The following is a 12615-nucleotide window of genomic DNA, read 5'->3' as shown; positions in this document are numbered from 1 at the left end:
CAAGACACTCAAAAGCCTGCAAAAATAAGATTTAACATTTTGCCTCTTGTTAGGGAGAGACTTCACATTCACAAAGTAGGCTCAACAGAGAGAACTGGCTTCACTTTGGGCTTTACTTTATCCCAGATTGAAATTTGAACTCAAGAAGCCTACACTGGTGGACGCCTGGGTGACTCAGCATTCGAGCATCTGCCTTCCTTGGCTCAGGACATGGTCCCAGGTCCCCGGATCGGGTCCCACATTGGGCTCCTTGCAGGGAGCCTGCTTTTCCCTCTGTCTTTCTGCCTTTCTGTGTGTCTGTCATGAATAAATAAATAAAATCTTTTAAAAAACAAAAAAGAAGCCTACACTGGATGTTGTTTCTGAACCTTTTAATTTCCTAATTCATAGATGAGGTTCAGTTACCATTTTGATAGCTTTGATCTCTAATTTTTTTTGAATTAGTGAATTAGCCAGTGAATGAGGTCTATATAACACTGATTTTCTTTGATTCTGGTTGTTCTTTTTTGGTGGCCTATTGAATGGCCAATTTTTGCAAATGCCCCTTGAGAGTTTAAAAAGAATGCATATTCTCTCATTGTCAGGTAGAGGTTTCCTCAAATCATTGGATCAAAATTGATAATGGATACCTAATTTTTAGGTCACTGATCTATCAGCTGCTGAGAAAGGCAAATTAAAATCTCTCACCTAAAGTGGATTTGTCTTTTTCTCTTTACAATTCTTTACATATCTTGAGGCTATGTTATTATGTATACAAGTTCATCATTGTCATGTAGTTTTCATGAATGTAACCTTTTTATTATGTATTAACCCTCAATTATCTCCAGAAGTGCTTTCTGCTTTTTTTTTTTTTTTTTTTTATGATAGTCACACAGAGAGAAAGAGAGAGGCAGAGACACAGGCAGACGGAGCAGCAGGCTCCATGCACCGGGAGCCCGATGTGGGATTCGATCCCGGGTCTCCAGGATCACGCCCTGGGCCAAAGGCAGGCGCCAAACCGCTGGGCCACCCAGGGATCCCTGCTTTCTGCTTCTATTTCCACTTTTGTCAAGTTTGTTTTGATTAGAATTTGACTAGTACATCTTATTCCATCTGTTTGCTGTCATCCTTTCTTTGTGTTAGATGTTTCTGTAAACAGTACTTAATTAACTTTTGAGTATTTGCTTTTAAATCTAATCACTCTATCTTTAATGGCAACTTTGGTCTACTTATATGTATTGTTATTGATCTGATTCCTGCTACCTTATTTTGTTCTTTTTATTTACCTTGCTTTATATGTTCTTTATTCCTCCTTCATAAGCATCTTATTGAATTTATCTATTTTTCTTCATTTTTTTTTCCTTTCTCTACCGGTCTGGCTGTTTAACATTCAAGTTCTATTTCTTTACTTGTTACTCTTTAAAAAAATCCAAATTTAATCACCAAATTTATCCCTTTCCCAAAGAAAGCAAGGAATTTAAAAGTTTTGAACTCTCATCATGATCATCCTTAATCTTGAATGATGATATTATCCAGTGTTTTTATTCTACTCTGTTGCTATTCTCCCTACTTAGGAGGTTGTGGTTGTTACTCTATAGCCATTTCTCTTTATATCTATTCTTTTTTTTTTTTTAAGATTTATTTGACAGAATGAGAGAGAGAGAGAGAGCGCACAAGCAGGGGGAGCAGCAGGCAGAGGAAGAGGGAGAGGGAGAGGGAGAGGGAGAGGGAGAGGGAGAGGGAGAGGGAGAAGTCAACTCCCCACAGAGTAGGGAGCCCAATGTAGGGCTCAATACCAGGACCCTGAGATCATGACCCGAACTGAAGGCAGACACTTAATCGACTAAGCCACCCAGGCACCTCTAGATCTAGTCTTATTTCAACTAATTTCATTGCTCCCATTTCCATATCTTATTCCTTTCTTCTAGGATCCACTTTCTTTATTAGACTTTCTGTTATTTCTTGAAGTGAGGGTCGGTTAGCAACAAACTCAGACTTTTGTTTTAGAGTATCTTTATTCTCCCCACAATTTACAGAATGGATTATAATGCACTCTTAATAAAGTTTTAATAAAGTTTTTTTTTTAATCACATTCCTCTGAAGTTGATTCTAAAGAGCCCATTGGCTTCAAGAAGCTACTAAATGAGTCTATGGCAGAAAAAAAAAAGTTAAGAGCCCAGAAGAGAGCTACAATTTTGTCAGTTTCTCCTAGCTCACTGAAGATTTTTCTCTACTGCCCCAAGTGTTGTGTGTCATTGTGGAGAAGTCTGCTGTCCTTACAACTGTCTTTGTTTTCAAATAGTCTTTTTTCTTTGCTGGTTTTTAAGTTCTTTGTCTTTGGTATTCTACAGTCTTGCCAGAATATGATTAGTGTGTACTTATTCTTATTTATCTCTTTCTATCTTCTGCTTCCTGTATATGGAAAATGGTCTTGTTCATAAATTTTGAAAAGTCAGATTTTTTAAAAAAGATTTTACTTATTTATTCATGAGAGAGAGAGGCAGAGACATAGACAGAGGGAGAAGCAGGCTCCCTGGAGGGAGCCCGATGCGGGACTCGATCTCAGGACCCTGGGACCATGACCTAAGCCAAAGGCAGACACACTCAACCACTGAGCCACCCAGGTGCCCCAAGTCAGATTTTATCTCTTCAAATATTTCATCTTGTCCATTCTTTTTACTTCCTCCTTTCTGGAACTTCTATTAGATTCAGCACATTATCACGAGCCCCTTCCCTGCCCTTGACCTTTGCTCATAAATTCCATGTCTTTATCAGTGCTCTGCACCTTGAAATCAATTGCAAGTCTACTTTCCTTAATTCACTCTTCAACTTTTTCAAATCAACTGTTTAACCCACCTACTGAGTTCCTGATAACTTGTAAATCCTTTTTTGTGTTTCTAGGAATTTTCATGCTGCTTCTACAACTTTATCTGTTCTTGGGACGCCTGGGTGGCTCAGTGGTTGAGTGTCTGCCTTTGGCTCAGGGCATGATCCCAGATTCCCGGGTTCGACTCCCATATCAGGCTCCCTGCATGGAGCCTGCTTCTCCCTCTGCCTGTGTCTCTGCCCCTCCCTCTCTCTCTCTCTCTCTCAAATAAATAAAAATATTTTTAAAAAACAAACAAAATTATCTGTTCTTTTCCATAATGTCTTGCTCCTCTATTTCTAGTTCCTTCTACTGTGTGTTTAACCCCTTTTAAACCTACTTACTTTATAGTCACTCAATCCCATGCTTCAATTATCTAACATTCTTGAGGCTTCATCATGTTGTCTGTCGTTTCTGCTGACTTCTGTTCTAGGTAGATTGCTTCTTCCTGTTTTTGTAATTTGGAGTCACAGAGTCATTTTACAGTGAAGCTTTCTCTGCAGGAATACTCTGTAAAGTTTGGATTGAAGATGTGTCTCTCCAGGAGGATCACGTACATACTTCAGTCAGGTGTCGGAGGTGGGCCTTAGACTACGACCACTTTTCAATGCTTAATTTCTCAGCCTAGGATTGCTGGAAAACACAGTTGTGTGCATATGTACATAGAGAGAGATCAAGTCCAACTCCTTGCTTTGCATAAGACCAAGACCAAGACCTCATCTCTTGCTGCTTAAAGACCTAAATCTCTGAATGAGAGACACGGGTATCCCACCCCCATCCACGTCACCTGTGACAACCAGGTGACAAAAGGACAGAGGAATACTCTGTTCTCAGTTCCTTCCTTGTTTTGAGTTGCTAAGGAAGTCACTGACTTTTTCTCCACAGTTAGACATATAAAAGATGTCAGATTCCATGCTACATTTCCAGGTATTCTGTAAGAGGAACACCTTAAGTCTCTCTTAAGCTCAACATTTTACTAGGTCCAAGAGTCTTCTCGGCATATTTTTTTACCTATTTAAAACTTTTCCATTTCCAATGTACCGGTCAGCCTAGCTCATGCTATGCTCTGTTTCATGCATTTATTAACTGTCAAAAAATTAATTGTACATGTTAATCATGTAATACCCTACAAAAGAGTCAAACACTATAAGGAAATATGGCTATCTTTAGCCTGCTTGAGAATCAATAATTTCATTAAGTGTTTTATTCAAAACACATGACTAAATTATTTTTGCTGGGCTCTAAACATATCTTTGACATTCTGACACGCCAAAATACTTCACTGGATGGAGTCATTCTCAGCTCTTCCTGAGTGGATTGACTAGTTTCAGGATTTTGTTTTCCTTCATTTCTTCCCCGTTGCCTCTCCTTGGTTATCCCATGACAACACAGCTTTTGCTCATCATGTTTTAGAGATGCATTGACCTGTTCCACTTAAAGTTTCTCCTTGCTCGGGTTTCCTTTGCCTCTTTAGATGTTGATGTCCACAGAGTTTTGTCATGGTCCTCACTCCATACTTAGCCCTGTACTTTCTGTCTATTCCCATGTCTACCTACAACATGCATAGCACATTAGTTTCCAGTGGTTGCCATTAGAGAGTACACTAAGTGGCTTAAAACAACATAAATGTGTTGTCTGATGGTTGTGGAGGCCAATAGTCTGAGAGCAAGGTTCAGCAGGGCCCTGCTCCCTCTGGGGATCTGTGTAGAATTCCTCCCTTGTCTGTTCTAGCTTCTGGTTGTGGTCAGAATCCTTGGTATTCCTTGGCCTGCAGCTCCATCAATTCAATCTCTGCTTCCATTATTACAAGGCCTTCTCCCTGTGTGTCTTCACATCATCCTCCCTTTCTGTATGTCTGTGTCCAATGTTTCCCTTCAATAAGGACACCATTTTATTAGATCCACCCCAGGACCTCATCTTGACTTGATTCAATCTAAAAACACTCTACTTCCAGATAAATAAATATAAAAAAAATACTCTATTTCCAAATAAGGTCATGTCCTAAAGCACTGGGAGTTAGGGCTTTAACCTTTCTTTTTGTGGGGCCACAATTCAACCCACACCACATGCTTATGTCTGTGGATCTACCTCAAATCTCAGGATTTCTCCCAAATGCTTGACTTGAATATGAAAAAAAACCCCACTATAATATCTGGAAGTCTTACAATATCCTCAGCATTGTTTATGTGCTTCAGATGTATTTTCTTATTTAATCCATACAGTGTCATACAAAGTAGGTATTACCATCATCTGTATTTTGGTGCAGCTGCAGGCCAAGGAACACCAAGATTAAGTGACTTTCCAGGTCCCAGAGATAGACAATGGCAGAGTTTAGAACCCAGGTGTGGTAAGCCCTGATAAATGACTTTTAACCCTAATGGCTCTCAGATTGCCTTGTGGGTGGATGTCCCACTGGTAACTTAAATACAGAATAAACCAAACCAAATCATCTAACTTAATTTTTTTTCTCCACACATTAACATCCATCTAGCCACTCATGCTAAATCTAAGTTATTTTCAATTCCATCACAGAAATGTAGTGGTTACATCCTGAGCAATACAGTAGACTATTTTAACATCTCCTCTAGTATCTTGTCCTTTACTTAGTCTCCTTTGAAAAGGCCATTTCAGAATCTCTGCAACAAGAGCATCTCACGATTTCATGTCCTTGTGTTCCTCTCTGGGTAATTTTGATAGTGTAGCACAAGAATGAGAAACTCAGACTCTGGAGTCAGAAAGAACTGGATTAGAATCCTAGCTCTCCAAATTGTTGGCTGGGACTTTCTGAGCAATGATCTTTAGTTTCTTTATCTATAAAGTGAGAATAATGAATAATACCTACACCACAGGGTGCTTGGGGATTTAAATGAGATAATACCTTTTCTACAAAGTGGATGGCCCAGTGCCTGACAATAGGGAGCACTCAATAGATGGCAGCTGTATCATTTCTGTGTTTATGATTTCAGTCACACATAGAAGAACCCCGGGACAGTTTCCTCAATCAGTATCCAGCTTATAGTTTAAGAATATAATTAACTTTGACTTCGGATTTAAGGTTTAGCTGGTTTGCTTGTCTGGTTACTTGACTTGGTTGCACAGAAGCAATTTAAACAGAAGATTATAGAAACCCATTTCATAATGTAGACATAGTGGAAGAGATCCTTGGGAGCGTTTAGTGGCGTGACAAAATAACATGAAGACGTGTCATCTTTGTAACAAGTTCCGTAGGTAGATGTGAACACAAGCCTGGGAACTGGCTCTGGTCTTATCCACCTGTGCAAGTATCTCAGAGAGAAGTGCTTCCCTTCTCTCCAGTACTCCACGTTCTCATGTTTAAAGGAAGAGGTTTGTGATATAGTTAGCTTTATGTGTCAACCTGACTGGATCATGGGATGTCCAGACATTTGGTTAAACATTATTTCTGGGTGTGTCTGTAAGGGTGTATCCAGAAGAAATCAACATTTGAACTGGAAGACTGAATATAGCAGCCTGCCCTCCCCTGTATGGGTGGGTGACATCAACTAACCCACTAGGGACCTGAATGGAACAAAAAGGTGGAGGAAGGAAGGGACGATTTGCTCCCTTTGCCTGGTTTCTGAGCTGAGACATTGATCTTCTGCCTTCAGGTTTCTGACTTTCATGCTTTGAGACTTGGACTAAAATCTACACCATTGACTCTCCTGGGCTTCCAGTTTGCAGACAGCAGATTGTGGGCTGTGAGACTTCTCAGCCTCCATAGTCACGAGTTAATTCCTCATAATAAATAAATAAATGGGGAAGAGGAGAGAGAGAGATGGAGAGACATTGGTTCTGTTTCTCTGAAGAATCTTGACTAATAATACAAAGTTGAAGGCAGCCTGGTGGCTCAGCGGTTTAGTGCTGCCTTCAGCCCAGGATCGAGTCCCATATCAGGCTCCCTGGATGGAGCCTGCTTCTCCCTCTGCCTATGTCTCTGCCTCTCTCTCTCTCTCTCTCTGTGTGTGTGTGTGTGTGTGTGTGTGTGCATGTGTGTGTCTCATGAATAAATAAGATCTTTAAAAATAATAATAATACAAAGTTGAGCTAAGATCATCCAGGGTCTTATACCTTCCACTCCTGTGATTCCATGATTCTTGCTAACTAAATCTAGATTACCACTCACTCAACAGATGCACATTTACTGACCTCTGCATACAGGCCACAAGCCTGCTGCTATTTTGTCTGGTGATTAAAAATGCAAAAGATGTGTTCCCCAACCTGCAATCTAATAGAATAGACAGGCTCTAATTAACTCTAGCAAGATTCAAACAAAATAGGTTTACCGTCCGAGGTTGGTGAGGATATTCTTCTATAACTTGTTATTCACCTGCTTTTGAAGCCCAGCTTGGAGGTGTCACATTGAGAAGGAATCATGTGAGAGCCACGTGAGTCCTCTTCCACTCTGAGAACTCAAAATCTTGACTTTACAATAAGCCAGACCAGCAAAGACTCACCGTGGACATATGCTCTCTGTCCACAACGAGCCGTTCTCTAATGTAATTCACTCTGTTCATAAAGGATGTCTTAAGGACCATACTAGTCACCTCTACAGTCTCACTGGACCTCAAGTGTAAAGTCCAGGGATCCTGCATTTGGGATTCAGAATTAAGAAAAACATTGTCTTCCCTGTGAAACTTCTTTGCAAAATCAGGGATTATGTCCCCACATGACTTTTTATTTTGGTTGCCAGGAAGCTCAAAGCCATACTGGAAGCGTGGCTACAATTTCTTAGCCAACCTTGTGGTCAAATGTGGTCAAAATGGATGCATTCTTCTTTCATGTGATTTTGGTTTTTCATTAATATTTTTAATTGCCTCAAGACTGATTCCTAATTTCTTTTTGATCAGTAATTTGGTTCACAGGTTTATCAGTAGTTTAGTCTACAAGGCATCTCCAATCCTTGTGGGATTAAATGGTATATGCAGATGTAAGTACATATGAGATGCATTCTAGAATATAATGTGAAAGAAAATTAAGCATGGTAATAAAAGAACTGGTTAGATGTTTTAAAAGAAGCAATTAAATTGCCAAAAGATTAAGGTTGGCTTCCTAGACAGGGTGGATTTTCCCTGAAGAAATATTTGTGAGCAAAGAAAGGAGGAAGGGCATTCCATCAGAGGGAACCACATGGATCTAGACATAGGGTTGTGGCAATGCAGACTGTGAGAACACATGACTCAGGGCCAGGATATGGCAGAGAAAAGTGATGGAGGCTGCAAAGAGATTAAGGAATCATATGAGATTCCAAGGAAACTACTCTTGACCAGTCATGTTTATTGTCATCTCATCTCAGATGCTCTGAAACATGTGTCTGAACCAGTCATTTAAGCTCTTAATCCCATATGCTCTTGTCAGGAACCACTTACTTCATGTGGATGGGTCTTATCTACTCTTGATCAGTTCTGGTCACTTCCTATGTGACAGGCATGAGAGTCACAAATACTGATACTTCATGAATTGAGGAGAAAGGATCCAGTGTGGAGGGCCTGAAGATGACATAATACAAGGAGCTGCAGCCATGTGTGTTTGGGGGGGGGTCAAGAAAAAGGGGGGGGGGTCTTAAATCATATAAGAGCTATTATTCATGGTGACTAAAACACAGTAAGCCTCAGTGAATGAATGAATGTAGGGAACAAGTGAATGTGGCAACTCTTTATCTCTGAGACTTCTGATTGCCATGAGTGTTTGTGCTCAAGGTGAATATTGAGACAATAAAAGTAGAAATGTTTGACTGATGAGTCACTAAATTACCTCTGAAACTAATAATACACTATATGTTAATCAACTGAATTTAAGTTGAAAAAGGGGGAAAAAAGTAGAAATGTTTGACAAGCCCAATGCTTTTGCACCCATTTTAGGGAATAAAAACAGAGAAAAGGAAAAATCTTTCAAAATGATGTAAGCTGCTAAAACCTGAGGTCCTATTGCATTTTGGTCAGCATTTTGCAACTTTTAAGAAAAGTGGATGAAGACTGTGCCTTCCTCTTTGTTAGCCCTGCTGGTTAGCACACTGCCAAGTACACTGTCAATACAGAAAAAGCTACCATGACCACCAGAGGTATAGCCGGTACACAGAGGGCCAGCGTCCCCGATGGCAGATGCTCTGTGAAACGTGGAGAAATCCAGGTTTTTTAGAATACTAGCTCCATCATGCAATGGCGACCCATTTGTTTCTAAACAGTGATCTATGTTCACAGACTCAACGAGGCAAACGTGGAACACTTGGAAGTCAGGGGCCTGCATTGTGCCCAAGTTGTCTTGGCTGTTGATAGGAATGCAGCCAAATGCCTGCAGGCCTCATACTGCGCTTGACCTAGCTTGTCAGAATGGAGCTCCAGGTTTCCTCCACTCTTCACTGCGTTCTGTCCCTTTAATTGTCCTGGGTTTTCCTGTGGATGCCTCAACATATGACCTCTACAAAATTTATTTTGTTTTATTTTATTTTATTGATTTTATTTTAATTTTTTGAGTACCGTTGTCACACAATGTTACATTGCTTCCCACCAAATGGGCGACTCTTCAGTTTTTTTAAATTGCTTGGAATGTCAATGTGAAATTGTTGGTTATTTCCTATCTTCCTGGCCACTCCCTCTTCTAAAAGTAACCCAGCCTGCCTTCATTAAAAACAGTTAAGGTGTACTCAAGTAAAATTTACTCGCAGTCTCTTATTTAGATTAGAGCTTCTCAAATTGTATTATGCATGAAATCACCCAAAAAGTGCATCAACAATGTGGAATCCTTGACCCTCCCCACATCCAGATTCAGGAAACTTGGAAATGTGCATTTTCAAATCATAAGTCTCCCAGGGAGTCCTGATGCAAGTGGTTCTGACTGTACTTGGAGAAACATTTTCTAGTCGACATCCAAATCCAGCTGAGCCAACCACTGAAGTGCCATTTCATCAGGCTACACGTGTCTAGCTCCTCATAAGATTGATTTCACTGAACGACACTCTGATCTACAACCATGTCAGGAACAGCCCAACGCCATGAGATGTAGACTTAAACATACAGATGTACACGAAATAGGTAGATGAAAACGCACAAATGTGATTTACCATCTAACCAGTGTACTGTGAGAGGAAGAAGCACACATACAATTTTTCCAGGACAACATGCATAAGCCAGGGCTCCCCAGGATGTCTGCTGGTCTCATTGATTGTTTTTCTCAGGACTTTCTTGTTCTTCAAGGGAATATTTTTCTCTAGATTTAGAGTGAGTAGCTGGGACATCTCTCCTATACTACTTTCCTTTTTAGCCTATGAACACTTCATCATGCAATGATTGAGGTATCCCCTTCTCACTGCCTGCTGACACCTTGGAGCTGAGTGACACTCACCTTTTGCAACTGCACAAGACTTAAAAATTTGCATTTTAAAAGCAGATGCTTAGAGGGAATCCCTGGGTGGCTCAGCGGTTTGGCACCTCCCTTTGACCCAGGGCAGGATCCTGGAGTCCCGGATAGAGTTCCGGGTAGGGCTCCCGACATGGAGCCTGCATCTCCCTCTGCCTGTGTCTCTGCCTCTCTCTCTCTCTCTCTACGTCTATCATAAATCAATCAATCAATCAATCAATCAATCAATCAATCTTTAAAAAAAACATAAAAGCAGATGCTTAGAAATAAGTCATTGTTCTCAGCTATCTTTATGATTTGCCCTCTGAGTGTCAATCAATGTGTTTAACTAGTAGGAACTCTATGTGCCAGGTGGAAGCAGATTTGGAGAATTCCATTTATGTGTGCAGAGTGCCTTATGCCTGCAAGAGGTGCCTGGGTCTTGGAGTGGGGGCTGAAGGTCCAGATGCAGCAGCTGACAGAGCTGCCCCCAGGGCCTGCAATCTCATGGCCACATTGGGGAATTATTTGGATTGTGCAATGCAGCTGTGTGGGTGGGTGGTTGGGTAGGTGGGTGTGGGTGTGTGGCGTGTGTGTTCATCTGTGTGTCTGAGCACACATACATGAAGCTTGGCCAATAACTGAAAGACTCACAACTTGCAAAATCAGCCACAACTAGCTCTCTTACAAACACTATTAACTGAATAACTGCCTGCATTGGCGTGAAGCAACCAAAGGAGGGTACAGCTGAAAGAGGACTTTCTTCAGGGGATGAAACCAGTCTTTACACAAAACCTTCAGTGTGAGCCAATCTGCACGACCATCAGTCCACTCATCCAACTGACACTTAATGAGCAGCTACTATACAATATCAGGCACGCTGATGCTCTGACTCCATTAAAGTGGTTCTTTGCCTCCTCCCCATATAAGTATCTCTCCTGTTTTCTCAACATTTTACTTAAGGTAGCAACCCTCAAGTCTGTGCCTGCTGGGAATGATACTGATGACTTCAAAGCACACTGATGACGTGACAGAAATATGACCCCGTGGGTGAACAGTTTAAGTGGCACCACACATTACCTCCTGGGTCTGTGATTGTCTGAAGTACCAAGACAAGAATCTTCAATACAGACCTTGACTGGTTCTCCCATCTTAGAGAATTAAAAACTTTGTTTTGCCTGAATTGGAGGGACGACACTCTTAAGAAACAAGGCTACGGGTGAGATGGGCATGGATGGACATCCTTTGCATTCCTACCTCATCCTGGTTATATCCGGATAGTGTCTGAGGCAACACCATCCTTTCCCTCCATTCCTCCCCAGGAACAACTGCTCTCAGCCTTTTGTAGGTACCACACATCCAGGATGCTTGCCTTGGACATTTGCATATCCATATTTTTCCCAGAGGAACAACATTCTATTCTACAGCCCAAGAGCGAGCAATGGGTTTCGGGTAAGTAGCTCAGCTGCTATGATCAAACCAAGTACAGGGCTTCTGTAGAAAAGTCAACTGCCTTTTAATCAGCATCAAAATCAGTTCTGTCCCTGTCAGCAAGTACACATGAGACTTCATCTCTGCTGTCTCCAATAAAAGTCTTACAACATGCCTCAAGATGAGGGATGGCCCCGAAGGATAATGCTTTTCAATCAACTGCACCAAATCAGCTTCATGCAGTTTGCTGAGAGCCACCCTCTCCCCGTGACAATCCTAAAGTAAAGTCCGGTCCACAAGCCCACGCCAGAAGTTGGGCCACATCCTCTATATGTTGCCGTCTATGTGGAAGGGGGCAGAAGTCCATGAAAGTGAGCGTATGCAGACTAAGGGGCAGTGGGATGGGAATCACACCACGGAGGGGACTGTTTGCCATCACACTTCACAGAGATGCATGTAGTGACCCCTGGAGCAAGGGAGAATCAAGTTCTTGCAAACCTTGCCCATGCATAGATATCCTTTCACTCATCCTCCCCTTAGTTAATATTCGCTTGAACACCTACTGCATTCCAGGTCAGCACCTGGTTGGCCATGGAGGTTGGGCCTTTGTGGGGCTGAGGCTGTACGGAGGGAGGAAGCTAAAAAGCAAACACTCACATGAATGTGGAGTATGATGACCAATGGGAGTGAACACAGTAAAGACAAATAAGGCAGGGAAGATGAGGATGCTGAGGTCAGCCAACTGGAGTTGAGAATGGTTCTAGATGAGAAGCCCTCAGGAAGGGGCTCTCTGAGGAGAAGTTTGTACCCAGCCCTGATGAAAGACAGAGCTACCTGGAATCAAGGGTTTCAGGCTGAAGTGGCAGCAAACCCAAGCTCCTGAGACCGAGCCACAGAGTGACCAGATGGCCAGCCACAAGGAGTGACAGGGAGGATCCCACGGGGGCTGTGTCAGGAGCCAAGACTGAGCCCAGAACCTCAAGGAGGAG

At 41.8% G+C, this 12615-nt stretch overlaps 1 protein-coding gene across 5 annotated transcripts in view; it reads right to left on the bottom strand.

Annotated features, from left to right (window-relative positions):
- Positions 1-12615, bottom strand: part of ERG (ETS transcription factor ERG) — a 174789-nt gene that overhangs the window by 26971 nt on the left and 135203 nt on the right. The window lies entirely within an intron of this gene.

Source organism: Vulpes lagopus, chromosome 20 (genome assembly GCF_018345385.1).
Source record: "Vulpes lagopus strain Blue_001 chromosome 20, ASM1834538v1, whole genome shotgun sequence".
Taxonomy (NCBI): Eukaryota; Metazoa; Chordata; class Mammalia; order Carnivora; family Canidae; genus Vulpes; species Vulpes lagopus.
The sequence above is the reverse complement of the archived record's forward strand: the minus strand, read 5'-3'. Positions and strand labels throughout refer to the sequence as shown.